Source organism: Sorex fumeus, unplaced genomic scaffold (genome assembly GCF_029834395.1).
Source record: "Sorex fumeus unplaced genomic scaffold, SorFum_2.1 ptg000114l, whole genome shotgun sequence".
In the NCBI taxonomy this organism is placed as follows: Eukaryota; Metazoa; Chordata; class Mammalia; order Eulipotyphla; family Soricidae; genus Sorex; species Sorex fumeus.
The window spans coordinates 3,970,100-3,986,850 of NW_026606171.1; positions in this window are offsets into that span (position 1 = coordinate 3,970,100).

Here is a 16,751-nt window from a genome sequence, read left to right on the forward strand (position 1 = left end):
TGGTGTAACGAAAGCCTGCGTGGAGTGCAGATTCAGATGAATTCCAGATTCCCAGTGAATGAATGGAACATCCTGTAGTGGAGATTGCAATGATTTCTGAAGGCTGGGTTGTGTGCACAGGAAAATGAGGAGCAAAACAGGTTGAGTGGATAGCCAATTGAACAGCACGACTGCGAACATGAACAGGCCTCTGAAAACCAGCATTGTTTTACTTGGACATTCACAAGTGGTGTAAGATAAATCTGCAGGTAGTGGAGATTCAGTTGAATTCCAGATTCGCAGTGAATGAATGGAACATTCTGTACTGGAGATTGCAATGATTTCTCAAGTCTGGATTGTTTGGACATGAAAATGAAGAGCTGACCACAGTTGTGTGGATACCCAGTAAAAAGCAGGGCTTAGAGTGTGAACAGACCGCTGAAAACCAGCATTGTGTTACTTGGACATTCATAAGTGGTGTAATGAAAGCCTACCTGGAGTGCAGATTCAGATGAATTCCAGATTGGCAGTGAATGAATGGAAGATTCTGTACTGGCGATTCCAATGATTTCTGAAGTCTGATATTGTGGAAAAGAAAATGAAAGGCTGACCAGGTTTGAGTGGATAGACAATTGAACAGCACACTGCGAGTGTGAAAAGGCGGCTGAAAACCAGCATTGGATTACTTGGTCATTCACCAGTGCTGTAATGAAAACCTGCCTGGAGCGGAGAGTCAGATGAATTGCAGAATCGCAGTGAATGAATGGAACAGTCTGTAGTGGAGATCCCAATGATTTCTGAAGGCTGGTTTGTGTGGAGAGGAAAATGAAGAGCTGACCAATATTGAGTGGATAGCCCATTGAACAGCACTTCTGCGAGTTGAACATGCCTCTGAAAACCAGTATTGAGTTACTTGGACATTCACCAGTGGTGTAACGAAAACCTGCCGGGAGTGGAGGTTCAGATGAATTCCAGATTCGCAGTGAATGAATGGAACATTCTCTAGTGGTGATTCCAATGATTTCTGAAGGCTGGGTTTTGTGGACACGAAAATGTAGAGCTGAACAGGGTGGAGTGGATAGCCAAATGAACAGCACGTCTCTTAGTATGAACAGGCCACTGAAAACCAGCATTGGCTTACTTGGACATTCACAAGTGGTGTAACGATAACCCGCCGGGAGTTGAGAGTCAGATGAATTTAAGATTCGCAGTAAATGAACGGAACATTCTGTGGAGGAGATACCAATTATTTCTGAAGGTTGGGTTATGAGGACAGGAAAATGTAGAGCTGAATAGGGTTGGGTGGATAGCAAATTGAACAGCACGGCTGAGAGTATAAGCAGGCGGCTTAAAACCAGCATTGGCTTCCTTGGACATATACCAGTGGTGTCACGAAAACCTGCCGGGAGTGGAGACTCTGATGAATTCCAGATTCGCGTGATTGAATGGAACATTCTGTAGTGGAGATTGCCAAGATTTAGAAATCTGGATAGTCTGGACAGGATATTGAAGAGCTGACCAATGTTGAGTGGATAGCCAGTGAACAGCACGGTTTCGAGTGTGAACAGACCACTAAGAAGCAGCATTGCATTACTTGGACATTCATCAGTGGTGTAACGAAAGCCTTCCTGGAATGCAGATTCAGATTATTTCCAGATTCACAGTGAATGAATGGAAATTTCTGTAGTAGAGATTCCAATGATTTCTGAACGCTGGGTTGTGTGGACAGGAAAATGAAGAGCTGACTAGGTTTGACTGGATTGCCAATTGAACAGCAAGGCTGTGAGTGTGAACAGCCGCTGAAAACCAGCATTGGATTACCTGGTCATTCACCAGTGTTGTTAGGAAAATCTGCCTGGTGTGGAGAGTCAGAGGAATTCCAGATTCGCAGGGAACGAATGGAACATTCTGAAGTGGAGATAAGAATGATTTCTGAAGGCTCGGTGTGTGGAAGGAAAATCAAGAGCTAACCAGCGTTCACTGGATAGCCAATTGAACAGCACGGCTGCGAGTGTTAACACGCAGCTGAAACCAGCCTTGGGTTGCTTGGACATTCACCAGTGGTGAAACGAAAACCTGCTGGGAGTGGAGAACAAGATGAATTCAAGATTCGCGTGAATGAATGAAACATTCTGTAGTGTAGATTGCAATGGTTTCTGGGGTTTGTATTGTCTGAACTGGAAAAAGAAGAACTCACCAGTGTTGAGTCGCTAGACCGTGAACAGCACGGGTTCGAGTGTGAATAGACCGCTGAAAACCATCATTGCGTTACTTGAACATTCAGCAGTGGTGCAATGAAAACCTGCCGGGAGTGGAGATTCAGATGAATTCCAGATTCGCAGTGAATGAATGGAACATTCTCTAGTGGTGATTCCAATGATTTCTGAAGGCTGGGTTTTGTGGACACGAAAATGTAGAGCTGAACAGGGTGGAATGGATAGCCAAATGAACAGCACGTCTCGTAGTAAGAACAGGCCACTGAAAACCAGCTTTGGCTTAATTGGACATTCACAAGTGGTGTAACGAAAACCTGACGGGAGTTGAGAATTAGATGAATTTCAGATTTGCAGTCAATGAATGGAACATTCTGTGGAGGAGATACCAATTGTTTCTGAAGTTTGGGTTATGTGGACAGGAAAATGGAGCTGAAGAGGGTTGAGTGGATAGCAAATTGAACAGCACGGCTGAGAGTATGAGCAGGCCACTTAAAACCAGCATTGGCTTACTTGGATATTTACCAGTGGTGTCACGAAAACCTGCCGGGAGTGGAGATTCAGATGAATTCCAGATTCGCTGTGAATGAATGGAACATTCTGTAGTGGAGATAACAATGATTTCTCCAGTCTCTGTGGTGTGGACAGGAAAATGTAGAGCTGGCCAGGGTTGAGTGGATAGCCAATTGAACAGCACCACTGCGCTTGTGAAGAAAACACTTAAAACATTGGGTTACTTGGACATTCAACAGTGGTGTAACGAAAACCTGCCGGGAGTGGAGGTTCAGAGGAATTCCAGATTCGCAGTGAATGAATGGAACATTCTCTAGTGGAGATTCCAATGATTTCTGAAGGCTGGGTCGTGTGGAAGGAAAATCAAGAACTAATCAGGATTTAGTGGAAAGCCAATTGTATAGCATGGCTGCGAGTGTGAACATGCAGCTGAAAACCAGCATTGGGTTACTTGGACATTCATCAGTGGTGTAAGGAAAACCTGCATGGAGTGGAGAGTCAGTTGAATTCCACATTCGCAGTGAATGAATGGAACATTCTGTAGAGGAGATTCCAATGATTTCTGAAGCCTGTGTTGTGTGGACAGGAAAATGAAGAGCTGACCAGGCTTGAATCGATAGCCAAGTAAACAGCAGGGCTGCGAATATGAACAGGCCGCTGAAAACCAGCATTGGGTTACTTGGACATTCAACAGTGGTGTAATGAAAACCTGCGTGGAGTTGAGAGTCAGATGAATTCCAGATTCGCAGTGAATGAATGGAACATTCTGTAGTGGAGATAACAAAGATTTCTGAAGGCTGGTAGTGTGGTGGGACAATGAAGAGCTGAACAGGGTGGAGTGAATTGTCAATTAAACAGCACGGCTGCGAGTATGAACAGGCCTCTGAAAACCAGCATTGGCTTACTTGGACATTCACAAGTGGTGTAATGTTAACCAGGCGGGAGTGGAGAATCAGATAAACTCCAGACTCGCAGTGAATGAATGGAACATTCTGTAGTGGAGATTGCAATGATTTCTGAAATCTGGATTGTGGGGACACGAAAATGAAGAGCTGACCAGTGTTGAGTGGATAGCCTGTAAAAAGCCTCGGCTTCGAATGTGAACAGACCACTGAAAACCAGTATTGCATTACTTCGACTTTCAGCAGTGGTGTAACGAAAGCCTGCGTGGAGTGCAGATTCAGATGAATTCCAGATTCCCAGTGAATGAATGGAACATCCTGTAGTGGAGATTGCAATGATTTCTGAAGGCTGGGTTGTGTGCACAGGAAAATGAGGAGCAAAACAGGTTGAGTGGATAGCCAATTGAACAGCACGACTGCGAACATGAACAGGCCTCTGAAAACCAGCATTGTTTTACTTGGACATTCACAAGTGGTGTAAGATAAATCTGCAGGTAGTGGAGATTCAGTTGAATTCCAGATTCGCAGTGAATGAATGGAACATTCTGTACTGGAGATTGCAATGATTTCTCAAGTCTGGATTGTTTGGACATGAAAATGAAGAGCTGACCACAGTTGTGTGGATACCCAGTAAAAAGCAGGGCTTAGAGTGTGAACAGACCGCTGAAAACCAGCATTGTGTTACTTGGACATTCATAAGTGGTGTAATGAAAGCCTACCTGGAGTGCAGATTCAGATGAATTCCAGATTGGCAGTGAATGAATGGAACATTCTGTACTGGCGATTCCAATGATTTCTGAAGTCTGATATTGTGGAAAAGAAAATGAAAGGCTGACCAGGTTTGAGTGGATAGACAATTGAACAGCACACTGCGAGTGTGAAAAGGCGGCTGAAAACCAGCATTGGATTACTTGGTCATTCACCAGTGCTGTAATGAAAACCTGCCTGGAGCGGAGAGTCAGATGAATTGCAGAATCGCAGTGAATGAATGGAACAGTCTGTAGTGGAGATCCCAATGATTTCTGAAGGCTGGTTTGTGTGGAGAGGAAAATGAAGAGCTGACCAATATTGAGTGGATAGCCCATTGAACAGCACTTCTGCGAGTTGAACATGCCTCTGAAAACCAGTATTGAGTTACTTGGACATTCACCAGTGGCGTAACGAAAACCTGCCGGGAGTGGAGGTTCAGATGAATTCCAGATTCGCAGTGAATGAATGGAACATTCTCTAGTGGTGATTCCAATGATTTCTGAAGGCTGGGTTTTGTGGACACGAAAATGTAGAGCTGAACAGGGTGGAGTGGATAGCCAAATGAACAGCACGTCTCTTAGTATGAACAGGCCACTGAAAACCAGCATTGGCTTACTTGGACATTCACAAGTGGTGTAACGATAACCCGCCGGGAGTTGAGAGTCAGATGAATTTAAGATTCGCAGTGAATGAACGGAACATTCTGTGGAGGAGATACCAATTATTTCTGAAGGTTGGGTTATGAGGACAGGAAAATGTAGAGCTGAATAGGGTTGGGTGGATAGCAAATTGAACAGCACGGCTGAGAGTATAAGCAGGCGGCTTAAAACCAGCATTGGCTTCCTTGGACATATACCAGTGGTGTCACGAAAACCTGCCGGGAGTGGAGACTCTGATGAATTCCAGATTCGCGTGATTGAATGGAACATTCTGTAGTGGAGATTGCCAAGATTTAGAAATCTGGATAGTCTGGACAGGATATTGAAGAGCTGACCAATGTTGAGTGGATAGCCAGTGAACAGCACGGTTTCGAGTGTGAACAGACCACTAAGAAGCAGCATTGCATTACTTGGACATTCATCAGTGGTGTAACGAAAGCCTTCCTGGAATGCAGATTCAGATTATTTCCAGATTCACAGTGAATGAATGGAAATTTCTGTAGTAGAGATTCCAATGATTTCTGAACGCTGGGTTGTGTGGACAGGAAAATGAAGAAGAGCTGACTAGGTTTGACTGGATTGCCAATTGAACAGCAAGGCTGTGAGTGTGAACAGCCGCTGAAAACCAGCATTGGATTACCTGGTCATTCACCAGTGTTGTTAGGAAAATCTGCCTGGTGTGGAGAGTCAGAGGAATTCCAGATTCGCAGGGAACGAATGGAACATTCTGAAGTGGAGATAAGAATGATTTCTGAAGGCTCGGTGTGTGGAAGGAAAATCAAGAGCTAACCAGCGTTCACTGGATAGCCAATTGAACAGCACGGCTGCGAGTGTTAACACGCAGCTGAAACCAGCCTTGGGTTGCTTGGACATTCACCAGTGGTGAAACGAAAACCTGCTGGGAGTGGAGAACAAGATGAATTCAAGATTCGCGTGAATGAATGAAACATTCTGTAGTGTAGATTGCAATGGTTTCTGAGGTTTGTATTGTCTGAACTGGAAAAAGAAGAACTCACCAGTGTTGAGTCGCTAGACCGTGAACAGCACGGGTTCGAGTGTGAATAGACCGCTGAAAACCATCATTGCGTTACTTGAACATTCAGCAGTGGTGCAATGAAAACCTGCAGGGAGTGGAGATTCAGATGAATTCCAGATTCGCAGTGAATGCATGGAACATTCTCTAGTGGTGATTCCAATGATTTCTGAAGGCTGGGTTTTGTGGACACGAAAATGTAGAGCTGAACAGGGTGGAATGGATAGCCAAATGAACAGCACGTCTCGTAGTAAGAACAGGCCACTGAAAACCAGCTTTGGCTTAATTGGACATTCACAAGTGTTGTAACGAAAACCTGACGGGAGTTGAGAATTAGATGAATTTCAGATTTGCAGTCAATGAATGGAACATTCTGTGGAGGAGATACCAATTGTTTCTGAAGTTTGGGTTATGTGGACAGGAAAATGGAGCTGAAGAGGGTTGAGTGGATAGCAAATTGAACAGCACGGCTGAGAGTATGAGCAGGCCACTTAAAACCAGCATTGGCTTACTTGGATATTTACCAGTGGTGTCACGAAAACCTGCCGGGAGTGGAGATTCAGATGAATTCCAGATTCGCTGTGAATGAATGGAACATTCTGTAGTGGAGATAACAATGATTTCTCCAGTCTCTGTGGTGTGGACAGGAAAATGTAGAGCTGGCCAGGGTTGAGTGGATAGCCAATTGAACAGCACCACTGCGCTTGTGAAGAAAACACTTAAAACATTGGGTTACTTGGACATTCAACAGTGGTGTAACGAAAACCTGCCGGGAGTGGAGGTTCAGAGGAATTCCAGATTCGCAGTGAATGAATGGAACATTCTCTAGTGGAGATTCCAATGATTTCTGAAGGCTGGGTCGTGTGGAAGGAAAATCAAGAACTAATCAGGATTTAGTGGAAAGCCAATTGTATAGCATGGCTGCGAGTGTGAACATGCAGCTGAAAACCAGCATTGGGTTACTTGGACATTCATCAGTGGTGTAAGGAAAACCTGCATGGAGTGGAGAGTCAGTTGAATTCCACATTCGCAGTGAATGAATGGAACATTCTGTAGAGGAGATTCCAATGATTTCTGAAGCCTGTGTTGTGTGGACAGGAAAATGAAGAGCTGACCAGGCTTGAATCGATAGCCAAGTAAACAGCAGGGCTGCGAATATGAACAGGCCGCTGAAAACCAGCATTGGGTTACTTGGACATTCAACAGTGGTGTAATGAAAACCTGCGTGGAGTTGAGAGTCAGATGAATTCCAGATTCGCAGTGAATGAATGGAACATTCTGTAGTGGAGATAACAAAGATTTCTGAAGGCTGGTAGTGTGGTGGGACAATGAAGAGCTGAACAGGGTGGAGTGAATTGTCAATTAAACAGCACGGCTGCGAGTATGAACAGGCCTCTGAAAACCAGCATTGGCTTACTTGGACATTCACAAGTGGTGTAATGTTAACCAGGCGGGAGTGGAGAATCAGATAAACTCCAGACTCGCAGTGAATGAATGGAACATACTGTAGTGGAGATTGCAATGATTTCTGAAATCTGGATTGTGGGGACACGAAAATGAAGAGCTGACCAGTGTTGAGTGGATAGCCTGTAAAAAGCCTCGGCTTCGAATGTGAACAGACCACTGAAAACCAGTATTGCATTACTTCGACTTTCAGCAGTGGTGTAACGAAAGCCTGCGTGGAGTGCAGATTCAGATGAATTCCAGATTCCCAGTGAATGAATGGAACATCCTGTAGTGGAGATTACAATGATTTCTGAAGGCTGGGTTGTGTGCACAGGAAAATGAGGAGCAAAACAGGTTGAGTGGATAGCCAATTGAACAGCACGACTGCGAACATGAACAGGCCTCTGAAAACCAGCATTGTTTTACTTGGACATTCACAAGTGGTGTAAGATAAATCTGCAGGTAGTGGAGATTCAGTTGAATTCCAGATTCGCAGTGAATGAATGGAACATTCTGTACTGGAGATTGCAATGATTTCTCAAGTCTGGATTGTTTGGACATGAAAATGAAGAGCTGACCACAGTTGTGTGGATACCCAGTAAAAAGCAGGGCTTAGAGTGTGAACAGACCGCTGAAAACCAGCATTGTGTTACTTGGACATTCATAAGTGGTGTAATGAAAGCCTACCTGGAGTGCAGATTCAGATGAATTCCAGATTGGCAGTGAATGAATGGAACATTCTGTACTGGCGATTCCAATGATTTCTGAAGTCTGATATTGTGGAAAAGAAAATGAAAGGCTGACCAGGTTTGAGTGGATAGATAATTGAACAGCACACTGCGAGTGTGAAAAGGCGGCTGAAAACCAGCATTGGATTACTTGGTCATTCACCAGTGCTGTAATGAAAACCTGCCTGGAGCGGAGAGTCAGATGAATTGCAGAATCGCAGTGAATGAATGGAACAGTCTGTAGTGGAGATCCCAATGATTTCTGAAGGCTGGTTTGTGTGGAGAGGAAAATGAAGAGCTGACCAATATTGAGTGGATAGCCCATTGAACAGCACTTCTGCGAGTTGAACATGCCTCTGAAAACCAGTATTGAGTTACTTGGACATTCACCAGTGGCGTAACGAAAACCTGCCGGGAGTGGAGGTTCAGATGAATTCCAGATTCGCAGTGAATGAATGGAACATTCTCTAGTGGTGATTCCAATGATTTCTGAAGGCTGGGTTTTGTGGACACGAAAATGTAGAGCTGAACAGGGTGGAGTGGATAGCCAAATGAACAGCACGTCTCTTAGTATGAACAGGCCACTGAAAACCAGCATTGGCTTACTTGGACATTCACAAGTGGTGTAACGATAACCCGCCGGGAGTTGAGAGTCAGATGAATTTAAGATTCGCAGTGAATGAACGGAACATTCTGTGGAGGAGATACCAATTATTTCTGAAGGTTGGGTTATGAGGACAGGAAAATGTAGAGCTGAATAGGGTTGGGTGGATAGCAAATTGAACAGCACGGCTGAGAGTATAAGCAGGCGGCTTAAAACCAGCATTGGCTTCCTTGGACATATACCAGTGGTGTCACGAAAACCTGCCGGGAGTGGAGACTCTGATGAATTCCAGATTCGCGTGATTGAATGGAACATTCTGTAGTGGAGATTGCCAAGATTTAGAAATCTGGATAGTCTGGACAGGATATTGAAGAGCTGACCAATGTTGAGTGGATAGCCAGTGAACAGCACGGTTTCGAGTGTGAACAGACCACTAAGAAGCAGCATTGCATTACTTGGACATTCATCAGTGGTGTAACGAAAGCCTTCCTGGAATGCAGATTCAGATTATTTCCAGATTCACAGTGAATGAATGGAAATTTCTGTAGTAGAGATTCCAATGATTTCTGAACGCTGGGTTGTGTGGACAGGAAAATGAAGAAGAGCTGACTAGGTTTGACTGGATTGCCAATTGAACAGCAAGGCTGTGAGTGTGAACAGCCGCTGAAAACCAGCATTGGATTACCTGGTCATTCACCAGTGTTGTTAGGAAAATCTGCCTGGTGTGGAGAGTCAGAGGAATTCCAGATTCGCAGGGAACGAATGGAACATTCTGAAGTGGAGATAAGAATGATTTCTGAAGGCTCGGTGTGTGGAAGGAAAATCAAGAGCTAACCAGCGTTCACTGGATAGCCAATTGAACAGCACGGCTGCGAGTGTTAACACGCAGCTGAAACCAGCCTTGGGTTGCTTGGACATTCACCAGTGGTGAAACGAAAACCTGCTGGGAGTGGAGAACAAGATGAATTCAAGATTCGCGTGAATGAATGAAACATTCTGTAGTGTAGATTGCAATGGTTTCTGAGGTTTGTATTGTCTGAACTGGAAAAAGAAGAACTCACCAGTGTTGAGTCGCTAGACCGTGAACAGCACGGGTTCGAGTGTGAATAGACCGCTGAAAACCATCATTGCGTTACTTGAACATTCAGCAGTGGTGCAATGAAAACCTGCCGGGAGTGGAGATTCAGATGAATTCCAGATTCGCAGTGAATGAATGGAACATTCTCTAGTGGTGATTCCAATGATTTCTGAAGGCTGGGTTTTGTGGACACGAAAATGTAGAGCTGAACAGGGTGGAATGGATAGCCAAATGAACAGCACGTCTCGTAGTAAGAACAGGCCACTGAAAACCAGCTTTGGCTTAATTGGACATTCACAAGTGGTGTAACGAAAACCTGACGGGAGTTGAGAATTAGATGAATTTCAGATTTGCAGTCAATGAATGGAACATTCTGTGGAGGAGATACCAATTGTTTCTGAAGTTTGGGTTATGTGGACAGGAAAATGGAGCTGAAGAGGGTTGAGTGGATAGCAAATTGAACAGCACGGCTGAGAGTATGAGCAGGCCACTTAAAACCAGCATTGGCTTACTTGGATATTTACCAGTGGTGTCACGAAAACCTGCCGGGAGTGGAGATTCAGATGAATTCCAGATTCGCTGTGAATGAATGGAACATTCTGTAGTGGAGATAACAATGATTTCTCCAGTCTCTGTGGTGTGGACAGGAAAATGTAGAGCTGGCCAGGGTTGAGTGGATAGCCAATTGAACAGCACCACTGCGCTTGTGAAGAAAACACTTAAAACATTGGGTTACTTGGACATTCAACAGTGGTGTAACGAAAACCTGCCGGGAGTGGAGGTTCAGAGGAATTCCAGATTCGCAGTGAATGAATGGAACATTCTCTAGTGGAGATTCCAATGATTTCTGAAGGCTGGGTCGTGTGGAAGGAAAATCAAGAACTAATCAGGATTTAGTGGAAAGCCAATTGTATAGCATGGCTGCGAGTGTGAACATGCAGCTGAAAACCAGCATTGGGTTACTTGGACATTCATCAGTGGTGTAAGGAAAACCTGCATGGAGTGGAGAGTCAGTTGAATTCCACATTCGCAGTGAATGAATGGAACATTCTGTAGAGGAGATTCCAATGATTTCTGAAGCCTGTGTTGTGTGGACAGGAAAATGAAGAGCTGACCAGGCTTGAATCGATAGCCAAGTAAACAGCAGGGCTGCGAATATGAACAGGCCGCTGAAAACCAGCATTGGGTTACTTGGACATTCAACAGTGGTGTAATGAAAACCTGCGTGGAGTTGAGAGTCAGATGAATTCCAGATTCGCAGTGAATGAATGGAACATTCTGTAGTGGAGATAACAAAGATTTCTGAAGGCTGGTAGTGTGGTGGGACAATGAAGAGCTGAACAGGGTGGAGTGAATTGTCAATTAAACAGCACGGCTGCGAGTATGAACAGGCCTCTGAAAACCAGCATTGGCTTACTTGGACATTCACAAGTGGTGTAATGTTAACCAGGCGGGAGTGGAGAATCAGATAAACTCCAGACTCGCAGTGAATGAATGGAACATTCTGTAGTGGAGATTGCAATGATTTCTGAAATCTGGATTGTGGGGACACGAAAATGAAGAGCTGACCAGTGTTGAGTGGATAGCCTGTAAAAAGCCTCGGCTTCGAATGTGAACAGACCACTGAAAACCAGTATTGCATTACTTCGACTTTCAGCAGTGGTGTAACGAAAGCCTGCGTGGAGTGCAGATTCAGATGAATTCCAGATTCCCAGTGAATGAATGGAACATCCTGTAGTGGAGATTGCAATGATTTCTGAAGGCTGGGTTGTGTGCACAGGAAAATGAGGAGCAAAACAGGTTGAGTGGATAGCCAATTGAACAGCACGACTGCGAACATGAACAGGCCTCTGAAAACCAGCATTGTTTTACTTGGACATTCACAAGTGGTGTAAGATAAATCTGCAGGTAGTGGAGATTCAGTTGAATTCCAGATTCGCAGTGAATGAATGGAACATTCTGTACTGGAGATTGCAATGATTTCTCAAGTCTGGATTGTTTGGACATGAAAATGAAGAGCTGACCACAGTTGTGTGGATACCCAGTAAAAAGCAGGGCTTAGAGTGTGAACAGACCGCTGAAAACCAGCATTGTGTTACTTGGACATTCATAAGTGGTGTAATGAAAGCCTACCTGGAGTGCAGATTCAGATGAATTCCAGATTGGCAGTGAATGAATGGAACATTCTGTACTGGCGATTCCAATGATTTCTGAAGTCTGATATTGTGGAAAAGAAAATGAAAGGCTGACCAGGTTTGAGTGGATAGACAATTGAACAGCACACTGCGAGTGTGAAAAGGCGGCTGAAAACCAGCATTGGATTACTTGGTCATTCACCAGTGCTGTAATGAAAACCTGCCTGGAGCGGAGAGTCAGATGAATTGCAGAATCGCAGTGAATGAATGGAACAGTCTGTAGTGGAGATCCCAATGATTTCTGAAGGCTGGTTTGTGTGGAGAGGAAAATGAAGAGCTGACCAATATTGAGTGGATAGCCCATTGAACAGCACTTCTGCGAGTTGAACATGCCTCTGAAAACCAGTATTGAGTTACTTGGACATTCACCAGTGGCGTAACGAAAACCTGCCAGGAGTGGAGGTTCAGATGAATTCCAGATTCGCAGTGAATGAATGGAACATTCTCTAGTGGTGATTCCAATGATTTCTGAAGGCTGGGTTTTGTGGACACGAAAATGTAGAGCTGAACAGGGTGGAGTGGATAGCCAAATGAACAGCACGTCTCTTAGTATGAACAGGCCACTGAAAACCAGCATTGTCTTACTTGGACATTCACAAGTGGTGTAACGATAACCCGCCGGGAGTTGAGAGTCAGATGAATTTAAGATTCGCAGTGAATGAACGGAACATTCTGTGGAGGAGATACCAATTATTTCTGAAGGTTGGGTTATGAGGACAGGAAAATGTAGAGCTGAATAGGGTTGGGTGGATAGCAAATTGAACAGCACGGCTGAGAGTATAAGCAGGCGGCTTAAAACCAGCATTGGCTTCCTTGGACATATACCAGTGGTGTCACGAAAACCTGCCGGGAGTGGAGACTCTGATGAATTCCAGATTCGCGTGATTGAATGGAACATTCTGTAGTGGAGATTGCCAAGATTTAGAAATCTGGATAGTCTGGACAGGATATTGAAGAGCTGACCAATGTTGAGTGGATAGCCAGTGAACAGCACGGTTTCGAGTGTGAACAGACCACTAAGAAGCAGCATTGCATTACTTGGACATTCATCAGTGGTGTAACGAAAGCCTTCCTGGAATGCAGATTCAGATTATTTCCAGATTCACAGTGAATGAATGGAAATTTCTGTAGTAGAGATTCCAATGATTTCTGAACGCTGGGTTGTGTGGACAGGAAAATGAAGAGCTGACTAGGTTTGACTGGATTGCCAATTGAACAGCAAGGCTGTGAGTGTGAACAGCCGCTGAAAACCAGCATTGGATTACCTGGTCATTCACCAGTGTTGTTAGGAAAATCTGCCTGGTGTGGAGAGTCAGAGGAATTCCAGATTCGCAGGGAACGAATGGAACATTCTGAAGTGGAGATAAGAATGATTTCTGAAGGCTCGGTGTGTGGAAGGAAAATCAAGAGCTAACCAGCGTTCACTGGATAGCCAATTGAACAGCACGGCTGCGAGTGTTAACACGCAGCTGAAACCAGCCTTGGGTTGCTTGGACATTCACCAGTGGTGAAACGAAAACCTGCTGGGAGTGGAGAACAAGATGAATTCAAGATTCGCGTGAATGAATGAAACATTCTGTAGTGTAGATTGCAATGGTTTCTGAGGTTTGTATTGTCTGAACTGGAAAAAGAAGAACTCACCAGTGTTGAGTCGCTAGACCGTGAACAGCACGGGTTCGAGTGTGAATAGACCGCTGAAAACCATCATTGCGTTACTTGAACATTCAGCAGTGGTGCAATGAAAACCTGCCGGGAGTGGAGATTCAGATGAATTCCAGATTCGCAGTGAATGAATGGAACATTCTCTAGTGGTGACTCCAATGATTTCTGAAGGCTGGGTTTTGTGGACACGAAAATGTAGAGCTGAACAGGGTGGAATGGATAGCCAAATGAACAGCACGTCTCGTAGTAAGAACAGGCCACTGAAAACCAGCTTTGGCTTAATTGGACATTCACAAGTGGTGTAACGAAAACCTGACGGGAGTTGAGAATTAGATGAATTTCAGATTTGCAGTCAATGAATGGAACATTCTGTGGAGGAGATACCAATTGTTTCTGAAGTTTGGGTTATGTGGACAGGAAAATGGAGCTGAAGAGGGTTGAGTGGATAGCAAATTGAACAGCACGGCTGAGAGTATGAGCAGGCCACTTAAAACCAGCATTGGCTTACTTGGATATTTACCAGTGGTGTCACGAAAACCTGCCGGGAGTGGAGATTCAGATGAATTCCAGATTCGCTGTGAATGAATGGAACATTCTGTAGTGGAGATAACAATGATTTCTCCAGTCTCTGTGGTGTGGACAGGAAAATGTAGAGCTGGCCAGGGTTGAGTGGATAGCCAATTGAACAGCACCACTGCGCTTGTGAAGAAAACACTTAAAACATTGGGTTACTTGGACATTCAACAGTGGTGTAACGAAAACCTGCCGGGAGTGGAGGTTCAGAGGAATTCCAGATTCGCAGTGAATGAATGGAACATTCTCTAGTGGAGATTCCAATGATTTCTGAAGGCTGGGTCGTGTGGAAGGAAAATCAAGAACTAATCAGGATTTAGTGGAAAGCCAATTGTATAGCATGGCTGCGAGTGTGAACATGCAGCTGAAAACCAGCATTGGGTTACTTGGACATTCATCAGTGGTGTAAGGAAAACCTGCATGGAGTGGAGAGTCAGTTGAATTCCACATTCGCAGTGAATGAATGGAACATTCTGTAGAGGAGATTCCAATGATTTCTGAAGCCTGTGTTGTGTGGACAGGAAAATGAAGAGCTGACCAGGCTTGAATCGATAGCCAAGTAAACAGCAGGGCTGCGAATATGAACAGGCCGCTGAAAACCAGCATTGGGTTACTTGGACATTCAACAGTGGTGTAATGAAAACCTGCGTGGAGTTGAGAGTCAGATGAATTCCAGATTCGCAGTGAATGAATGGAACATTCTGTAGTGGAGATAACAAAGATTTCTGAAGGCTGGTAGTGTGGTGGGACAATGAAGAGCTGAACAGGGTGGAGTGAATTGTCAATTAAACAGCACGGCTGCGAGTATGAACAGGCCTCTGAAAACCAGCATTGGCTTACTTGGACATTCACAAGTGGTGTAATGTTAACCAGGCGGGAGTGGAGAATCAGATAAACTCCAGACTCGCAGTGAATGAATGGAACATTCTGTAGTGGAGATTGCAATGATTTCTGAAATCTGGATTGTGGGGACACGAAAATGAAGAGCTGACCAGTGTTGAGTGGATAGCCTGTAAAAAGCCTCGGCTTCGAATGTGAACAGACCACTGAAAACCAGTATTGCATTACTTCGACTTTCAGCAGTGGTGTAACGAAAGCCTGCGTGGAGTGCAGATTCAGATGAATTCCAGATTCCCAGTGAATGAATGGAACATCCTGTAGTGGAGATTACAATGATTTCTGAAGGCTGGGTTGTGTGCACAGGAAAATGAGGAGCAAAACAGGTTGAGTGGATAGCCAATTGAACAGCACGACTGCGAACATGAACAGGCCTCTGAAAACCAGCATTGTTTTACTTGGACATTCACAAGTGGTGTAAGATAAATCTGCAGGTAGTGGAGATTCAGTTGAATTCCAGATTCGCAGTGAATGAATGGAACATTCTGTACTGGAGATTGCAATGATTTCTCAAGTCTGGATTGTTTGGACATGAAAATGAAGAGCTGACCACAGTTGTGTGGATACCCAGTAAAAAGCAGGGCTTAGAGTGTGAACAGACCGCTGAAAACCAGCATTGTGTTACTTGGACATTCATAAGTGGTGTAATGAAAGCCTACCTGGAGTGCAGATTCAGATGAATTCCAGATTGGCAGTGAATGAATGGAACATTCTGTACTGGCGATTCCAATGATTTCTGAAGTCTGATATTGTGGAAAAGAAAATGAAAGGCTGACCAGGTTTGAGTGGATAGACAATTGAACAGCACACTGCGAGTGTGAAAAGGCGGCTGAAAACCAGCATTGGATTACTTGGTCATTCACCAGTGCTGTAATGAAAACCTGCCTGGAGCGGAGAGTCAGATGAATTGCAGAATCGCAGTGAATGAATGGAACAGTCTGTAGTGGAGATCCCAATGATTTCTGAAGGCTGGTTTGTGTGGAGAGGAAAATGAAGAGCTGACCAATATTGAGTGGATAGCCCATTGAACAGCACTTCTGCGAGTTGAACATGCCTCTGAAAACCAGTATTGAGTTACTTGGACATTCACCAGTGGCGTAACGAAAACCTGCCGGGAGTGGAGGTTCAGATGAATTCCAGATTCGCAGTGAATGAATGGAACATTCTCTAGTGGTGATTCCAATGATTTCTGAAGGCTGGGTTTTGTGGACACGAAAATGTAGAGCTGAACAGGGTGGAGTGGATAGCCAAATGAACAGCACGTCTCTTAGTATGAACAGGCCACTGAAAACCAGCATTGGCTTACTTGGACATTCATCAGTGGTGTAACGAAAGCCTTCCTGGAATGCAGATTCAGATTATTTCTAGATTCACAGTGAATGAATGGAAATTTCTGTAGTAGAGATTCCAATGATTTCTGAACGCTGGGTTGTGTGGACAGGAAAATGAAGAGCTGATTAGGTTTGACTGGATTGCCAATTGAACAGCAAGGCTGTGAGTGTGAACAGCCGCTGAAAAC